This window comes from Lissotriton helveticus, chromosome 7 (genome assembly GCF_964261635.1).
Source record: "Lissotriton helveticus chromosome 7, aLisHel1.1, whole genome shotgun sequence".
NCBI classification, from domain to species: Eukaryota; Metazoa; Chordata; class Amphibia; order Caudata; family Salamandridae; genus Lissotriton; species Lissotriton helveticus.
The window spans coordinates 558,380,177-558,399,744 of record NC_136068.1 but is presented as its reverse complement, the minus strand read 5'-3'; the positions used below and the strand labels follow the sequence as shown (position 1 = coordinate 558,399,744).

The following is a 19,568-nucleotide window of genomic DNA, read 5'->3' as shown; positions in this document are numbered from 1 at the left end:
GCCAGGATGTTAGTTTAGAATTGGGAAGTATATTAGGAGAGCTTTTATTTAGGACATCATGGATTATTTTGCGCAGCCAGGATGTTATTTGCATTAAAGGTTTTCTTAGTTTTTCTGGCCAGATCACTGGATTTATGCAACTGTCTAAAAAGATGTTTCCTGTTGGTATCATAAGATTTTCACTTCAGGAACTTTTAGTGCTTTTGTTTTTGATTTAAGGGTATCTGTAAACCAAGGGATAGACTAAAAATTGCGGATTGATCAATTTTGGGCCAGATGTAGGTGGCCAAATAGCGAGCGCTAATACTGAAAATCGCATAATTTCAGCGTTTGCGATCGCTATTTGGCTGCGAGCAATATAGGGGAGTTGAAACCTACTAGCAAAATAAGGAATCGCAAAATAGTGATTCCTTATTTTGCTCTTGCATTTAAGGAATCGCAAATTGTAAGGAATGTAAGTAGCACAAAAGAAAGTGCACTTTAGCCTTAAGGAATCGCTAATTACCACCAACTTCAAGTTGGTGGTAATTAGCAAATTCCTTTAAAAAATAACTTTTTTTCTTTTTTTAAAGTGCCATGTGGCACACATTCATGCCCTTAGGGCATGTATGTGCGCCACATGTGCACACACGCACATTTTAGGGGTGCAACAGGGTGTCCTTTTGACACCCTGGCACCCTTGAAATAGCGCCCGCTATTTGCGATTCTTTAATAGCAAATGGCAAATAGTGAATATCTTCCCATTCATTCCTATGGGCCTTCTAGCCCATAGGAATGAATGGGTAGGTCTCCTTATTAGCGAATCTCAATTTGCGACCCGCTATTAAGGAATATTAAGGATTCGCTGATATTTTAGTGATTCCTACCTACACTCAATTTTGCGAGTCCTTAATAGCGAATCAGTAACATTTGCTATTATGCATTCGCAATTTTGATTTTACCTACATCTGGCCCTTAGTTTCCAAAGGACCTAGCAAGTTCAGAATCTTATTTAGGACTGACTAACGCTAAAACAGTGTCGTTTGCCCGTTGAGAAGCCCCTTCCTATAGGTTTTTTCTAAAGATGTTCAGCAATGTTTCATTGAAAGTTCCAGGTGCATTTGCTTCCAATTAAGGTTGGTGTATATATGATCAGTTGTGTATGATTATGCTTTTTAAGCCAAATAAAATCTCAAAGGTTATGAAGTATTGATCAGGCCATAGATAGTCTGAAACTGCTAGCATGATAATGTATTTGGCTGATGTAAGGATTAAGCCAAGACTACTGACAGCTCTATTTGTTGATTACTCACTAATTGCACGACGCCTAAGGACGTTATAGTTGTATAATGGGCAGTGTCCGGTGTTTTAGAGAATGAAATGACCAAAATAATAACATTACCTAGGACTACAATATCAGGAAAGAGAGATGGAGCATGTAATATCAGCTTTTCAATATGCATAGTAATTATATAATAGTTTAATGCCACCAATGGGGGGTACAAGAAATGGAGTACATTTGTAAGGAATTGCGCTAAATGACAGTCTCTTCTACATCTCTTGTTACCTCGGTCACATGTAATGATGGTGAAATTGTAGAGAAGCAATCAAAAATTGGATGCCAGTCAGGGGTAAACCTTGATTCTGAAAAAAATACTAAGTCAAAATCTTCATTTAAGATGAGAGCATGAATAAGTTTACGAGTTGTGATTGGCAGGCTACTCTTACATATGCCTGCTATCAATGTTCTTGTTGCAGTGGTTCTTGGGTTTTTTGCATTACACTGAATGCTGTTTCGAGGGGTTTAGTGATCTGCTTAAACTGCGGTGATTTGAGTGGGAACTTAACCTCTAGATCGGGTGAAATGAGGGGTTTGATTTATCTCAAAGAGCAATTGCTAGGTTTACACAAAAGTTGAAAAACTTCGCAGAGCCATGTCTACTAAGATTGCCCTGGTGCTGTCTTCCCATGCACTAGCTCTCTAATTAGCTGCCTTGGGCGGTGCACAGCCTCTCAACATGGTGCAAGGTGATAGTGTGCTGCCTAGCATAGGGTTTTTTACTGCAAGTGCAAATCCTTGTGCCTAGGAAAATTTAGAAGGATTACACATATCGGATGTGTGCTGTGCACTGTAATAAGCATCCAACGCAACTTCTCTTTAGAAATTGATACATTTACTTATTATCGCCTGCTTCAAGGTGCATCAGGTTTAGTTGCAAACCACTGCCTGTCCATCTTAGTAGATCCGCCTTTGTGTCAAAACCTATGCCCATTTCTGCTGACCCACCAAAGGAACCAGTGGTGTAACAATAGCCTCCGCGGTGCTGGGAGGCTCCCTCCAACACTGTGCACAGGCGGCGTAGGGAGCTCCTGCCTTGGTCTGGCGCATGGGGGCCCTCCTTCATGCACTTTGCAGGGGGACCCTTGCACGTTTCCTTATGCCACTTAAAGTAACGCCCTAGTAATGCCCCCTTGACACAAAGTGGCGCAAAGCAGTGTAACATGTTTTTTGCACTCACAAAAGGGCACCTTTCAAGCGCAAAATAGCTTTTGCACAAGTAAATGCAAATGTGTCACTTTGTATCACTTTGCAACAGCACACAATCTAAGCCATAGTGATTAGGATTAATGCGGTGTTATTCCCTGCACTCTGATTAATGCGGTCTTCTACCTCAGATAGAGTTATGTCAACCCTCGGTGGGTAGCAAAAGGACAGTGGGGCAGACTCAGAGTGTGGTGCTGCACAAAAAATGGCATCAAAATGATTCACCCATGCTTCACCTGTGATGGTACAACTGATCTGATTCAGAAACTGACCAGAACAACGAAGGTCTTTGACAGCGGCCCAAAAGGCATTTCCCTTCTTTAGATCAGCTGCACTGGCCAGTGCATCCCGACGGTCTTCGAGGATCTCTGTTTTCCTTTTATTTATGATCACTCTATACCTGCGTCTTGCTTCTCTCACTTCAGTGGGACAATTTGGTCTAGAAGACTATTCTCCGCGCAGTTCCCTATTTGCCACTTAACACTCACGATTAAACCATCTGGGGCCTAATTCAGTTTCCCTGCGAGGTACTGATAAAGATTTAGAGGCTGAACAGATCTTAACAAAGTCACAGACGGCCTTAGGATGACTGCTAAGTTCGAGGATCGCCTCGAACTTAGCAGTAGGGCATCCCTGGACTACGCATGGCTGGTTCTTTATCGTTTTCATAAGCAACTTCGTGGCTTACTTTTTACATGACCGGTCTGGCATGTTTCTCCATATTTTACAGTGTCTGTTTCACTAGACATATGTATATGTGCAACCTTTCTGTCCTGAAGATGGTTCCAAGGATCTACTAGACCAACGGGGCACCGAAACGTCGACACCTAACACCGTTTTTGCATAATTGTTAAATATATTGGATGCTAATTTAACTATATGTTGTGTTTAACTCTCATCAATGTGGTTTTATTGAATATCCATAACTAATGCGAAAGGTGTTTATATATACTACCGTCAAATAATATATGATTGTGTTGGTAGTATTTTTGTTGCCAGATATCTACTTGATGATGTTACAGGTGGAATAAAAACATACTGTCTTGATATATTTAGGTATATCTGCATTCAATCCCTGTGACTACTCAGACTAAGTGTTCATGTATATGACATTATCGGAAATGATTATTATTTTTCAAATGTTTCCTCCAGGGACAATGTGCTTTTGTTATTGAATATACCCAGTCCTGAGGGGTTTATTGGGTGGCTCTTTTTGATATCTATTGTACTCCAGATGTGGCCTCGAGAACTATGCACAGCACTCCAGATTAGGCATCTAGAATTGTGTGCTGTACTCCAGATGAGACCTCGAGAACTATGCACAGTACACCAGATATGCAATCTGTTAGACCTGGCACCTTGGCCTGGGTCTCCCTTCCATTTTTTGCTGTTGCCTCATGTGTTTTTGCTGGTTATAGATGCTTTGGGCACTCTACCACTGCTATTCAGTGCCACAATGCAAATGCTCCCTATGGTAAATTTGATGTATGGATTAGTGACTCCATGATTGACTGGTTTGGTTTACTTGTCAGACCCTAGTACAGTGCACTGAGTGTGCCCAGTGCTTGTAAATATAATTCTGCTGGTGGGCTTGCAGCACTGGATGTGCCATCCACAGAAGCAGCCTATACAAGTGTGTCTCAGGTCTGCCATTGCAGAGCCTGTGTGCAGTCAGGTACTGCGATGCTGACTGGGCAAGTGCACCCACTTGCCAGACCCTAAACCTTCCCTTTTCTACAAATCAGACACCCCTATGGTAGGCCCAAGGGCAGGGTGCATTGTAAGTATAAGGTAGGACATGCAAGGCTACCTGTTCCCTATAGGCCAGAATGGGCAGTTTGATTATTACATCTTATAATCCTAACTGACTCCAGGAACTAGGTAGAAATTCGAGTTTAGTATGCCTGAACTCAGAATGATAAAATGCATCTTTTAGTGAAGTTGGTTTTAACATTCTGTGTGTGAAAATACAACTTTTAGAAAGTATCTAACCATCCAAGCCTGCCCCTGCTCGGTTGTGTATTCCTTGTCTGGAGTTTGAGTGACAGGGGCTGTGGTATTCCAGGAGACAGGGTGAGTCAGCACAGGGCTGAATAGAGATCTGCATGTAGATGGATGGGAGGAGTTGCACCTGGGACCTGAATAGGGCTGTGCCTTCCCTCCACAATGCTGACTCCGCCTCCTGTGGTGCTTCTGATGCCACTGCCCTGCAATGTGAAAGGAAAGAAGGAGTCTTGTCAACAAAGTGTTCCAGGACTGACCAGAACTGGTTTGGACTAGTCCAAGCCTCTCTGCCTTCAGAGAACAAAGAGAAAATGAGTATAAATATGGGGACCCAGACCCAAGAACTTTAGATCACTTTTGGGAAAGAAGAAGAAACCTTTGCTGAGGAGAGGAACCAGAGAGACTGAGGAGAGACTATCCCTAAGCTGAAGTGCTGCATGGGGGATTGGCCTGCAGTGGTTGCCTGACTGCCAAAGAAAGGAGAAAGGAACTTTGTGTGTACTTTTATCAACTTGTGAAGGATCTCCAAGGGCTTGAGAAGGAGCTTGCCTGAAGTCTCAGGGACAACAGACTTCACCAAAAGCTCCCCAAGAGTTGCTTGGAAGTGCCTGCAGTTGTGTTGGGCTTTCTAAGGGACTGCGTGTTCCAAGGACCTGGAAGCGTGACTTACGAGCGTGAAGCCGAACTGCCGCTGTCGCTTCACAACAAGGAAGCGCCTCCCATCGCCGGAGAAGAGGTTCGACTTCGCATCAGACGCAGCCGCATCACCGGGAAGCGTGTCGCAGGGCCTGTCGAGGCTCAGAAGTATCGTTGAGTTGCTGCACGGCCATCGGACATGCACGCATCATGTCCCATCAAGAAAAAGACTCCATCTTTGTTTCATTGCACCGGATCTTCATTGCATCACGGCGTTGTGGGTTGCACCGCCACGAAAGCGCAGTAAGAAACCAACGCATCACCTCCCCTCGCAGAGAAGAACCGACACATCCCCTACGCATCAGTAGGGACTTGATGCATCACCGTTCTTGCGTGTAAGGAACAGACGCATCACATTCCCTGCAACACTTTCGTTGTATAGCGTTATGCATCCTAAGGTACATTGAACTCAAAGGGTCGCATTTACCATCTTAAGAGAACTGAGCAAATTCTACCATTTTTAAAGTACAGTAGTGTGGATTTTTGTTGTTTGTGGTCTTGAGATAAGTCTATATAAAGAATACTTATTTTTTATACTACAACTTGTGTGGTGTCCATCCATAGTGTTGTCACTGGATTACTGTATGTGTTCACAAATGCTTTACACACTGCCTCTGAGATAAGCCGTTCTGCTTGAGCCAAGCTACCAAGGCGGTGAGCAGGGGTTATTTTAGCAGTGTACCCCTTACCCTGACTAGACGCAAGGGTCCCTATTTGGTCAAAGGTACCTACCTCTGCCAACTAGAAACCCCCAAATCTAACATTGGTGGTCAGCGGTGAGGATTCTGGACTTGCATTTGTGACTCATATACAGTGATTGGTGAACACTACTAGTGAGTGCAGACCAATGCGACCACATACGTTTGGTTGATTGTTTTTCCTAGGATTTTCTATTTTTGCAAAGAACTGCCAAGTTTAACCACCATGGAGAAAGCAGCAGCCATAGCATCTGTTGATTATGAGTGGGAAGAGCAGAAACTGGAATGCTACAATGTAAAACAGGTAAAGCACTTCTGCAGGAGATTTAAAATTGCAATGACTGGTCTCTCCAAGAAGGATGAGTTCCAAAAGACGCTGAGGGCCTGGGTCGAAGCAAGGAATACCCCTGAAAATGAGGAAGGGGAGGAAGATGCAGATGGGCAGCTCGAAGGGCCACTGGGTCCAGGGAGAGGAGAGCAACTGCCCCAGTAGGTAGCAGTGTTTCTGCCAAAGGCGTGTCCCCAGAGGAGTAGGCGGACAGGAAGGAAGGAAAGCAGGATGCACGAATTGGAGCTTGCTAAGCTTAAGTTGGGTGGGCAACTGGAGTTAGAAAATAGGAAATGGACCCTGGAGGAAAAGAGAATGCAGTTGGAGCATGAGAAAAATTTGATGGAGTTGGAGTTGAAAGCTAGAAGCTTAGAGATTACTCCCTCTAGTGCAGCACACCACCCATGCCTGTTGAAGAAAGGGTGTATATTCCTAAAGATATGGTGAGAGAGTTTTACAAGAATGATGATATTGGGCAGTGGTTCAAAGCCTATGAGGTAGCCATGACTTCCTTCCGGGGCCCTGAGAAGGATTGGGGAGCGGGGTTGTGGGGGCGGTTCCTTAGTGAGCGGCAGGACACACTGTTGACTCCTGAATTGTATAGACAGAGGTTTAGAAATTGCAAGAAGGTGGAGTCAGGTACATGGGTAGAGTATGTAACTTTCTTTTGCAGAGCATTGGATGATTGGGTGTAGAGTAGGAAAGTCAATGATTTTGAGGGGATCTTTGATTTAATTGCATGGGATCACTTAAGTAATTGTTTTCCAGAGCTACGCCAGCACCTGATTGATAGCTTGCTGAGGAGGAGGAGGAGGACCACTGGGTGAGCACCCGGGTCCACAAGGGTCACGTGGGAGACTCGGCCAAGAGTGGTCAGGGTCCCCAGCAGAGGAGTGGGGGGACAAGGGTAAACAGAGGGAGTTCCAGAAAAGGCCCCAAGGTAATCACCAAGGGAACCAAGGGAAAGGTTCCCAGTCTCCCCTAGAGAAGAAGCCGGGGCCCGACAGGTACACCTGTTCCCAGGGGACCCCTGAGGTGTTACAAGTGTGTGGAAGTGGGCCATAAGTCAAGTGATCCCCGGTGCCCACAGTTTGGAAAGACAGCACCCACTCGTGCTCCACCCCGGCAGATGGTGAGTGTAGCCCTGGGGGAGGAGATGGGCGTCCAAGGTGGGTGGGATCTCGCAGAGATGTCCCTTGTCTCTTTAGGAGACTGTGAGGTGGTCCCCAGGACCCAACTGCCTGATAACACTAAAAAGTATAGGCAGTGGGTGACCATCAATGGCCATAGAGTGGAGGCTCTTAGAGACACAGGAGCCAGTGTGAAAGCTGTCAAGGGTCACCTGGTGTCTCGAAAGCAGGTTGTCCCCAATGCATTTTATCAAGTTGTTGCCGCTGACAACACAGAGTGAGGTTACGTGGTTTTTGGCTCCGCTTCGTATCTAGCCGCCATTTTGTGCTTAGCTGCCATTTTGTGTTGCCTCACTCAGGCAGCACGGCGAACGCGGTCTTTTTGCCTTTTCAGCTGCTACGTGTCCCTTCTGTTAAAGAGTAACCCCTTGTCCTTGATTACGAAACCGATGTCAGGGCCTGGCCGAGGTTGCTAAACCCATGTCTAGACTCATTAATCCTTACTTTACTCCACTGTTTGGGTCCCACCATTCTTCCTGACTTTATCTTATTTGACTGGCCTTCGCTATTCTCTTTGTGTATTCTCTTGTTACATAAACTATCCTTTGAAGCATTCAAACATGTTCTACCACCTGCAAATTGAATTACGGGCACTAGTGTTGATTAACTTGAGGGGAGGAGAGCACACTGGGTCTGAAAGAAGGGTGTGTTTTGGACATCCGATAGCTTGTTTTCGAACTATTTCTATTCGTCAGTTTTGTATGTTTTAGGAGTGGGTATTGTAAATGTATATACTATATAAGATTGTGCGCCACGGATTGAAGTGGCAGTCTCCTGAGAATATACCCTTAGGGTACTTAGTGGACAACTGTGCTTAGCTGCAGCTAATAAATCTGATTTTCTACGCCCAACAGAGTGTCGAGTGTCTCTGTTCGACAAGGCAGGTGAACCCAGAGATTATAGGCGTGCCCTGCGCCGCTTGGCCCATAAGGTCAGGTTCTCCAAGAGATACTGCAAGGTGGCTCATGTTCCCTTTGATTGGGGGGGGGGGTTCTCTGGTAGCTGTGAGGCCCATCATGCCTGTTGACTGTTTGTTAGGGAACGATTTGGAGAGCTCACCTTGCGCTAAGGTGGAGCGAAGTGCTCATTTGGAGATGTTGGGTGGGACTGACTGGGCGTGTGTGACCACACGGTCCATGGCAGCCAATAAGGGAGTTCAAGAGGACCTGGAGCCTAAGAGAGGGGCCCAGGTGCCTGTCTTAAAGAGAAGAGGCAGGCGGCATGAGAAAGCGGCCCCCAAAGTTCCCACGGTCCAGGAGGAGGCAGACCTTGAAGGGGATGCCCTGGAGCCTACAGGGGAACAGGTAGCTGAACTAGGGGACCTGCCTGAGCTGACCCATTGGCACCAGGAAGGAGGACCCTACAGGGAAGAGTTCCGCAAGGAGCAGAAGAAATGCTCTTAACTTGTGGGTTTTTGGCAGCAGGCAGCAGGCGATCAGTCTGGATCACATTGGATCTACTGGGAGAATGATCTCCTGTATACTGAGCCTAAGGTTGCTGAGCCTGGGTCAGCCCGTGTGCTGGTGGTATCCCAGCACTTCAGAGCCTTCCTGCTGGGGCTGGCTCATGATGTGCCATTGGCAGGATATTTGGGGAAGGACAAGACCTTTGAGAGGCTTGTCACCCACTTTTATTGGCCCCAAATGCGCCAGAGTTCAGACACTCATTGCAGGACATGTCAGACTTGCCAGGCTAGTGGAAAGAGTGGGAGGAAGCAAAAGGCTCCTCTCCAGCCATTCCCTGTGGTCAACACCCCCTTTGAATGGGTGGGTATTGACATTGTGGGGCACTGGACCCCAAGACAGCCATGGGCAACAGGTTCATTCTGGTCTTGCTGGACCATGCCACCCGGTACCCGGAAGCCATACCTCTGAGGACAGTGACGGCCCCCGCGGTGGGACGGGCATTGATGGGAATTTTCTCCCGAGTGGGGTTCCCAAAGAGGTAGTGTCTGACCGAGGTACAAACTTAATTTCCAAGTATATGAAGTCCCTGTGGCAGGAGTGTGGGGTAACCTACAAGTTTATCACTCCTTACCACCCCCAAGGAAATGGGTTGGTTGAGAGATTCAACCGAACCCTAAATGGTATGATTATGGGTCTTGAGGAACCTATGAGGCGTAAGTGGGAAGTCCTCTTTCCATGACTGCTGTTTGCATACTATGAGGTGCCATAGAAATCTCTAGGGTTCAGTCCATTTGAGCTTATCTATGGTCACCCAGTGAGGGTATCTCCTAGTCTAGTCAAGGAAGGCTGGGAACAATCTCCCAGGAAACCTCTGCAAGATGAATATAGCTGCATGCGGGCCTTCAGGATCCAGACTAGGCGTTTCAGGCAACTCGCTGAGGCGAATCTAGAAGCCAGCCAGGAGGAGAAAAAGCAGTGGTACGATCATAATGCCACTCTGGTAAAGCTTCAGCCTGGTCAGAAAGTGTGGGTCATGGCCCCAGTGGAGCCTTGTGCCCTCCAGGGTAAGTGGACCGGACCATTTGAGGTAGTGGAGCGCAAAGTCCTGTTACCTACTTGGTGGACTAGCGGTCTCCCAGGAACCCCTTGCGGGTCCTGCATGTCAACCACCTGAAGCCCCACTTGGAGAGGTCTGAAGTGGGCATGCTCTTAGGGACAGATGCTGGAATGGAGAAGGAGACTGAGTATCTTCCTGACCTCCTGCCGGCAACAGAGCGAGATGGGTAAGTGGATGATGTCAACCTCTCTTCCACCCTGAACCCTGAGCAATTGAATGACTGCCGCCAGTTGCTGGGACAGTTTTCTTATCTGTTCTCCCTGATTCTCAGTGTCACTGATTGGTGCATCCATGATGTGGACACTAGAGATAGTCTTCCTGTGAAGGACAAAACTTACAGGGTGATTGAAGGGTCAGAGCTTGCATCAAGGTGCAGGTCTCCAAGATGCTTGCTTTAGGAGTGATTGAGTCCTCTAACAGTCCTTGGCCTAGCCCAGTGGTCTTGGTCCCAAAGGCTGCCACACCGGGTGCCACGCCAGAACGCCATTTCTGTGTGGACTACCGAAGGCTCAATTCAGTCACAAGGACTGACACGCACACCATCCCCGGCGCTGATGAGCTCATCGATCGGTTAGGGGCTGCCCGGTACCTCAGCACGTTTGATCTAACGTCTGGGTACTGGCAGATCGCCTTGACTAATGGGGCAAAAGAGAGGTCAGCATTTTCCACACCAGATGGGCGCTACCAGTTCCGGGTTCTGCCCTTCGGGATGAAGAATGCCCATGCCACCTTTCAGAGGTTGGTCAACCAGGTGTTGGCTAGACTGGAAGAGCTCAGTGCCGCCTACCTGGATGACTTTGTAGTGTTCAGCGTCAGTTGGGAAGAACATCTGTGCCACCTCTGGGAAGTGTTGATGGCGCTGCGGAGTGCAGGCCTCAAGATCAAGGCAAATAAGTGCCAGATTGGGCAGGGTTCCATGGTGTACTTGGGATACCAGGTTGGGAGCGGCCAGGTGGCGCCCCTACAGCCCCAAGATTGAACCATCCTGGCTTGGGAGCCCCCCAAAACCCAGACAAAGCTGAAAGCCTTTATAGGACTAACTGGGTATTACAGGAGGTTTGTCAAGGGGAATGGCAGCATTGGTGCCCCCTTGACGGGGCTGACTTCCAGGAAGCATCCCAAGAGAGTGATTTGGACTGACACCTGTCAGAAAGCTTTTGAGGCCCTGGAAACTGCCATATGCACAGTGCCCATGCTCCTGGCACCCAACTTCTCAAAAGAGTTTATCGTACAGACAGACGCTTCAGAGCATGGTGTGGGGGCTGTTTTGTCACAGTCAAATGAGCAGGGCCTAGATCAACCTGTAGCCTTCATTGGTATGAGGTTACTTCTACGGGAACAGAGGTGGAGTGCTATTGAATGTGAGGCATTTGCTGTGGTCTGGGAACTGAAGAAGTTGAGACCATACTTGTTTGGGACTCACTTCTGGGTTCAGACAGACCACAGGCCCCTCAGATGGTTGATGCAGATGAGGGGTGAGAATCCAAAGTTGTTGAGGTAGTCCATTTCCCTAAAGGGGATGGATTTCACGGTGGAACACCGCCCTGGCACAGAGCACGCCAATGCTGATGGTCTATCCAGATTTTTCCGCCTTAGTGATGAGAACTCCCAGGAGGTAGGGTGAGTTCTCCCCACATTTCAGCTGGAGGGGACACGTGTTAGACCTGGCACCTTGGCGTGGGTATCCCTTCCATTTATTTGTTGTTGCCTCATGTGTTTTCGCTGGTTATAAATGCTTTGGGCACTGTGCCACTGCTATTCAGTGCCACAGTGAAAGTGCTCCCTATGGTAAAATTGATGTATGGATTAGTGACTCCATGATTGACTGGTTTGGTTTACTTGTCAGACCCTAGTACAGTGTACTGAGTGTGCCCAGTGCTTGTAAATAAAATGCAGCTGGTGGGCTTGCAGCACTGGTTGTGCCACCCACAGAAGCAGCCTATACAAGTGTGTCTCAGGTCTGCCATTGCTGAGCCTGTGTGCAGTCTGGTACTGCCATGCTGACTGGGCAAGTGCACCCACTTGCCAGTCCCTAAACCTTCCCTTCTCTTCATATCAGACACCCCTATGGTAGGCCCAATGACAGGGTGCATTGTAAGTATAAGGTAGGACATGCCCTGGTGTGTGTGGCACATCCCAATAATGAATCACAGCCATGTTCGTTTTTCACTATTGCAAGGCCACATGTTCCCCATAGGTCAGAATGAGCAGTTTGATTATTACTTCTTATAACCCTAACTGACTCCGGGAACTAGGTCGTAATTCGAGTTTAGTATGCCTGAACTCAAAATGATAAATGCATCCTTTAGTGAAGTTGGTTTTAACATTCTGTGTTTGAAAATACGACTTTTAGAAGGTATGTATTTTCTTGTCTAACCATCCAAGCCTGCCTCTGCTAGGTTGTGTATTCGTTGTCTGGAGTTTGAGTGACAGGGGCTGGGGGATTCCAGGAGACAGGGTGAGTCAGCACAGGACTGAATAGAGAGATCTGCATGTAGGTGGGTGCAAGAAGTTGCACCTGGGACCTGAATAGGGCTGTGCCTTCCCTCCAAATGCTGGTTCCACCTCCTGTGGTGCATCGGATGTCCCTGCCCTGCACTGCGAAAGGAAAGAAGGAGTCTTGTCAACAAAGTGCTCCAGGACTGACCAGAACCGGTTTGGACTAGGCAAAGGCCTCTCTGCCTTCAGAGAACAAAGAGGAAATTAGCATAAATATTGGGACCCAGACCCAAGAACTTTAGTTCACTTACGGGTAACAAGAAGAAACCTTTGCAGAGGAGAGGTACCAGAGAGACTGAGGAGAGACTATCCTTATGCTGAAGTGCTGCTTGGGGGATTGGCCTGCAGTGGTTGCCTGACTGCCAAAAAAGGAGAAAGGAACTGTGTGTGTACTTTTATCAACTTGTGAAGGATCTCCAAGGCCTTGAGAAAGAGCTTGCCTCCTGCTGAAGTCTCAGGGACAACAGACCTCACCAACCAGCTCCCCAAGAGTTCTTTGGAAGTGCCTGCAGTTGTGTTGGGCTTTCTGAGGGACTGTGTGTTGCAAGGAGCTGGAAGCAGGACTCACGAGCAAGAAGCGTGAAGCCGAACTGCCACTTCACAACGCGGAAGCGCCTCGCATCGCCCTAAAAGAGGATCAGCGTTGCATCAGACGCTGCCGCATCACCAGGAAGCATGTCGCAAGGCCGGTCGTGGCTCAAAAGTATTGTTGAGTCGCCGCACGGCCATCGGGCGTGCACGCATCATGTTGTAACAAGAAAAAGACGCCATCTTTGTTTCATTGCACCGGACCTTCATCGCATCATGGCGTTGCGGGTAGCACCGCCACGAAAGCACAGTAAGAAACCAACGCATCACCTCTCCTCGCAGAGAAGAACCAACGCATCCCCTACGCATCAGTAGGGGCCGGCGCATCACCGTTCTTGCATGTAAGGAACTGACGCATCACCTTCCCTGCAACACTTTCGTTTTATAGCGTTACGCTTCCTAAGGTACATTGAATCAAAGTGTCACATTTACCATCTTAAGAGAACAAAGCTAATTCTACCATTTTTAAAGTATTGTGGATTTTTGTCGTTTGTGGTCCATATAAAGAATACTTATTTTTTATACTACAACTTGTGTGGTGTCCATTTGTAGTGTTGCCACTGGGTTACTGTGTGTGTTCACAAATGCTTTACACACTGCCTCGGAGATAAGCCTGTCTGCTCACCAAGGGGGTGAGCAGGGGTTATTTTAGGAGTGTACCCCTTACCTTGACTAGATGCAAGGGTCCCTATTTGGTCACAGGTACCTACCTCTGCCAAATAGAGACCCCCAAATCTAACAGCATCCAGAATGAAAGCCAAGTATGTGCAACTAAGGGGCCGATTGCGATGTAGTTTGGAAACTGCCCTGAACTAATCGGTTCCGGACTAGTTTCCAAATGAATCGGGTCCTGTGAGTCCAGACGACCGAATACGATGCCTCCCAACATCGTTCTGTCGCACTTGCATTGACTTCAATGGGAACCTGACTCCAGAACTCGAACACAGGTTCACATTGAGAAAAGGGGTGGTTGGGGAAAACCTTGCACCCGGTGGCGGGCATCCCATGGTGCCTGCCACATTGTGCATGGTTGGGAAGAGGGGTCAATTGGGTACCCCCACGGGCCAGATTCGGATGTCTCCAGGTGAAGGGGGGCCCACAACCTGACCCAAAAACCAATTCCGAAAGCGGCTTCATCTCAGGCAAACTGAATTTGAACGGCTGTCCGAATCGGTCATCATGGAGCCCTTCCTAACGACATCGTAATCGGCCCCCGGGTGAAAAATGTATAGAGGCATGGAGCAGTCTGGTTTTTCCTAAAAATATTGGTATTGTCTGGCAGGCACTTTGCATCCATGCATGGTGCCATAAATACATTTCCTTGAGCCAGTGTGGGCTAGCCCATAGACAAATAAGCTCTATGGAGAATAAGGGCAAACTTTAAAGAAGCACATTTATTCTCCAACAGAAGTACTTGATTGTTTTTGTAGTTACTCATTTGCCACCCCCGAAGAATTTAGAAGCACTTGGTGATCGTGATCACGTGTCATCTAGGCACTTCTTGTAAGGATCACGAATAAATACTGAAAACTTGATCGCTATCACTATACATTCACAGACAGTTTGCAGTCAGCAAATATTTGACAAAAAATAAGATTTCAAATTTCCAAATTCACTAGAAACTAAGGGCCAAATTGCGAGTTTGGCGGTCCATGGACCGGCAGACTTGCAGTGGTCCGACCACCGGATTACGACTTTCTCCATCATTCCGTCGGTGGTCTGCGGTCTGCTGGCTGCAACAGAGAACTGCCTTTCCCTGGCGGTGGCCCAGCGGAGGCACAATACAATATGCTGACTGGGACATATTTTGAGTTCCTCCACCGCCAGCCTTTTAATGGCGGTGAGCCCGCTACAAAAAGGCTGGCAGTGGCGAAACAAAAGGGCCCCCCAAGTACCCCCGCCATGGGGATGCATTTAGGGGGGCACAACATCACAGTCCATGACGTCGTAGGACATTTTTGGCGTTCCCATCGTAGTGCCCTTTTTCATGCCACTTGGGAAAAGGACTGACTAATAATAAGGCGGGCGGTCTTTGCATGGCTTTCACGCAGCCACGCTGGCAGAGAGCAGATGCAGGAGCGCCAAAGTCGTAATCAGCCCCTAAGATTCTTGTTTAGGTTGATCACAGTCATAACATAACAGAAGATTTGGGGTGCTTTTGGGTAAAGGTAATATTGATAACTGAAACTAACCAAGTGTAGTGGCTTTTAATTTGATCTCAGCCATAAAACTCCCTAAATTAATGTTTAATAGCATAGGCATATATTAAGATAGACATTACAATATTCTCCAGTATTTAATATTAACACCCATATAAAGAAACACACACCAGTGCAGAACTACGACTTGCTTCCTGTCATACCAAGAGAGGACTGAAAAAATAGCTAGTCCTACTCATTTTTCCACAATGACACACATCTCCTCAGTGGAAAAAGGAGAACCACCATGTGCCAAATGGCAAATGCGTCCTGCCACAGACATGCTCAGTGGGGTCGATGTAGGGTTTGGCTAGTGTTTATGCTCTGCACCTAGTAGCTGCCGTTCATGGCAAAATGCTGACCTCAGTGGTTTGGGTTTATAAGGACTGAGCACTAAGTGTGGCCAAAGATAGAAACCTGCACTCAGGGGTGAATGGGCATGCTCAAACGACATGAGCAATATGCATGAGGGCATGATAACTTGGGGCAAAGTATGGACAGCAGCCACAAGGTGTGTCCAGTGGGTGGCTCCATTGCACAGCCAAAGTCTGTATTCAATGGAATATTGGTTATGGAAACTGGGCGCATAGTGTCTATTGCAAGTTAGCGGAACTGAACACAGGGCATGGACAATGGTGGCACTTAGTGGCCCATGCCTGCTGCATGTGGTCAACAACCATGTACAGTGGGTTTGGGAACAATAGGGCTTGAAGTTGGCTGTTGCTCAAACCCACATCCTGTGAGCAGTACGATAGGGGGCATAAGGGCTATGAGAATGATTTTACCAAAACCCATGTCTTGTAGTCAGAACATGCTAAAAGACCATGCACTGTTGTTTTTTGTGTGACGGCCAGGGTATATCATTGAAAATAACTGTTCAAGTGCACTGGAAAGTCCTTAATGGAAGTTCAGTTAAGGTTGTAGTGCAACCAGATAAACTAATAAAAACAAGTTAACTTCAATACAATTGCAGTTCACTAGTTAATGTATGTTCCCCACCTAAAAACCTACTCCCATTCACTGCTCATGATCTTACCCATGAAAATCTATTTATTTACTATTTAAAAAAAAATATTCTTTTTATTGAGATTTCATAGTAGTTGTAAACAAACAATACTGTTGTGTATAAGTATGTGTTTCACGGTATTGCAAAGACAAAAAATCACCTTAGAGAAATGTGCAGAGTGCTAAATACTATCAAATATAAATACATGTTTCAGAATACTCAGCAGTAAAATCAATGCATTCATATAAGGTACTAAAAAGATCTTAAGTTAACGTGCAAAATACAAAATATTGCAGAAAGAAGAAATCACTTTAAGGTGAAGTGCAGATTGCTAAATACTGTCAAATATAGATACCTGTTTCAGAATCCTCAGCTGTAAAATCGATACATTCATATAAGGTACTAAAAAGATCATTCTAAGTTAACGTACAAAGTACTAAATATCACAAAAGTAAAACCAAATCTGCTCTATCGCTCTATACCAGGTATGTCATAGATTGAAATTTGTATATTTGCACATTTTGCGCAACCTAAAATAAAAAAAAAATTATCAACAATTTCTCTACCTGTCAAATGCGATCTAAATTCGTAAGAATTATATCAGTTGGTTGAGAATCGTGATAGAGAAAAGTGCAAAGTGTGTTTTAAGCAAAAACTCCTTCCTTCTATTAAAAGTCCGGCTTCCACCTAATTCCTTCTGATCTTCCCCTTGATAATGTTGGACAACTGTTAGACCTGGCACGATTGGTGTGGGTCTCCCTTCCATTTTTCGCTGTTGTCTCCTCTGTTTTTGCTGGCATTAGATGCTCTGGGCGCTGTGCCACTGCCATTCAATGCCACAGCGTGAATGATCCCTGTGTAAATATGTCTGTGAATTGGTATATCCCTGATTGGCTTATTTAGGTTATCTGTTAGTCCCTAGCAGTGGGGCCTGTGTGTGCCAAGGTAAACCAAATGGTGCTGGTAGGCCTGCAGAGATGGTTTGCACCACCCACAGGAGCAGCTTGTAAAGTGTACCTCAGACCTACCACTGCAGTGTCTGTGTGCAGTCCAGAACTGCCATCTTGGCTGTGAAGTGCCCACACTTCCCAGACCCAGAACCTTCCCTTAGCATCATATCAGTCACCCCTATGGTAGGGTGCATTGTGTGTGTAAGGTAGGACATGGCTTGATATGTGTAGCATGTCCTGGTAGTGAATCAAACCCCATTTCGTTTTTCACTACTGCAAGGCTACCTGTTCTCCATAGGCTAGCATGATTAATACATTATATAATGCTATCTGACCCAGAGAGCATGGTAGAAATTTGAGTTTAGTATGCCTGAACTCAGAATGATAAAATACATCTTTTAGTGAAGTTGGTTTAACATTCTCTTGTTATATGTTAAATTGAGGCCTAACATAGGTGCACCATTTCAGAGCCACAAATCCTTCGTGCCACTGAGACAGGCAGGCCCTTTCACCCAATTAAGGCCCTTTCACCTACATTAGCCCTCCCTTTACAATAACGAGCAACAGAAGCTGTCCCTTATCTGATGTGTGCTCTGGGGGCAAAAGACGGTCCATCCTAAATACGTAATCTCCATGTCCAACAGTGACTAACTTAAGTCACAATGAATTTTTAGAAACAGTCCCTTAAGCTCTTGGGATTTTCCCCAGCACAGGATTATTGATTTCTCCAAGAACTCATTAAATATGCATGAACCACTATTACGTCAATACCAACATTCCAAGGCACTTATCTGGTATAAATATACCTCCCTTTGCCCAAGCAAGGCAGAGAAGACAGACTTCCATGCGGACACTCTGACCTGAGATGCTGCAACCTGCGTCATGCCACAGATCCAGCTGGCAGAAGTCCCTCACCCACCCTGGAGGGTCCAGCTCGATTATCAGGATGAAGTCCCACTAAGGTAATGGGGTGAGACTAAATCCTAGGGGGATTCTTGGCTCTAAGACCTACACACATGCTAGGTACACTTAGGTACATCTAGTTAGGCATCATAGTGGTATGGGCTTTATCTTAATGCATTCTGTATTCCATGTATGTGTTCATTACTATTGCAAAATGGTAGAACTATACAATGCCTTTTTATTTAACTGCACTGCTGGCCATAATTCTCTGCTACTGTCCAACAGTTGTCGCAGCACATATAACCAGTACTAGAATAACAACTGTGCAATACATTTTATTGTAAAAACACCTGACTGTTTCTTCTATGTACTTCTCTGAGATGAGTGATTGAATGAAAAGTAGTATATTGTTTCCACGATCTGGAGGGATCTGGATTTTATGTTCTGTGGTTGCCAGAAGCTATTCCCTTCTTGTCTTCAAGAAGTTTCTAGTGGCCTCTGAACTAGCTGGTACACAGTAATTAAGTTTAATATACATAATAGGGGCATACTGACCTCAGTCCTATGCCAAGCCTATCGTGTATGTTATTCCAATGCGCAGAACCTATAAGGAGAATAGGAACTACACTACATGGCGCCCAACGTAATTTTGGCACTTATTTAACAGTAGAATCTGAGTAGTTCAGTCATGCTTATTCTCAGAGACCCCTACTCACAAAACGCCAGAGACGTCTGGAGTGGGTAGGCACAAAACTCCGCCACAGCGGAGTAGGCAAACTTCCTATGTATTGGCTGTTGGTTAATCAAGCTTGAAGGAAAAAGTTCCCGAACAATTGTGCCTTTTTAAAACCTGATCTTAAAACCCTTTTTTAGGACATTTTGTTTTCACAACAGAATGTCTGTTGAGGCAGCTCCGCCTGTCACTGGGACACAGGTCTCAAACAACGAAGAGGAACCAAATGCAATTCATTTTGCACCCAAAATCAGGCATACACTCACAAAAACCCCTCAAACATGATTTAACAGACCGAGGAGGTACAGTAATATTTATAGAGGCACACAAACATTATCAAACAGATGTGTCCTATTCTTGGGTTACATTCCCAGCAGTAAATACAACTCAGACTTTTCATTCTTACATACATGAAAAAGTCCCAACGGTCTACACTTCTTTTGAGATTAAGATTCCGCTCACTAACCAGGATCACACTTTCTGGTTTAATGGCACTCTACAACAAATAAATAAAACCAGGCTCGGTCCACTAGGTAGACCAGGAGCTACATGGCCGAAATTAACCGGCTACACACCACATCCTGACATTGATATAATGCCACAAGATGCACTGCTCTTACAACACAAAGAGTTGGTAAAACTCTTACAGAGCCATGATGCAACTTGTCATGCGGACACTTGGTGTCCAGCCCACAGTAGCTACAAATCATACAGCTCCTACACAGAGC

The 19,568-nt window shown here is 46.2% G+C and overlaps 1 protein-coding gene across 4 annotated transcripts in view; it reads right to left on the bottom strand.

The window, feature by feature from the left end:
* The window catches only part of LOC144766889 (membrane-spanning 4-domains subfamily A member 4D-like), a 724,286-nt gene that overhangs the window by 417,449 nt on the left and 287,269 nt on the right, over window positions 1-19,568 (bottom strand). The gene's annotated exons all lie outside the window — the stretch shown is intronic.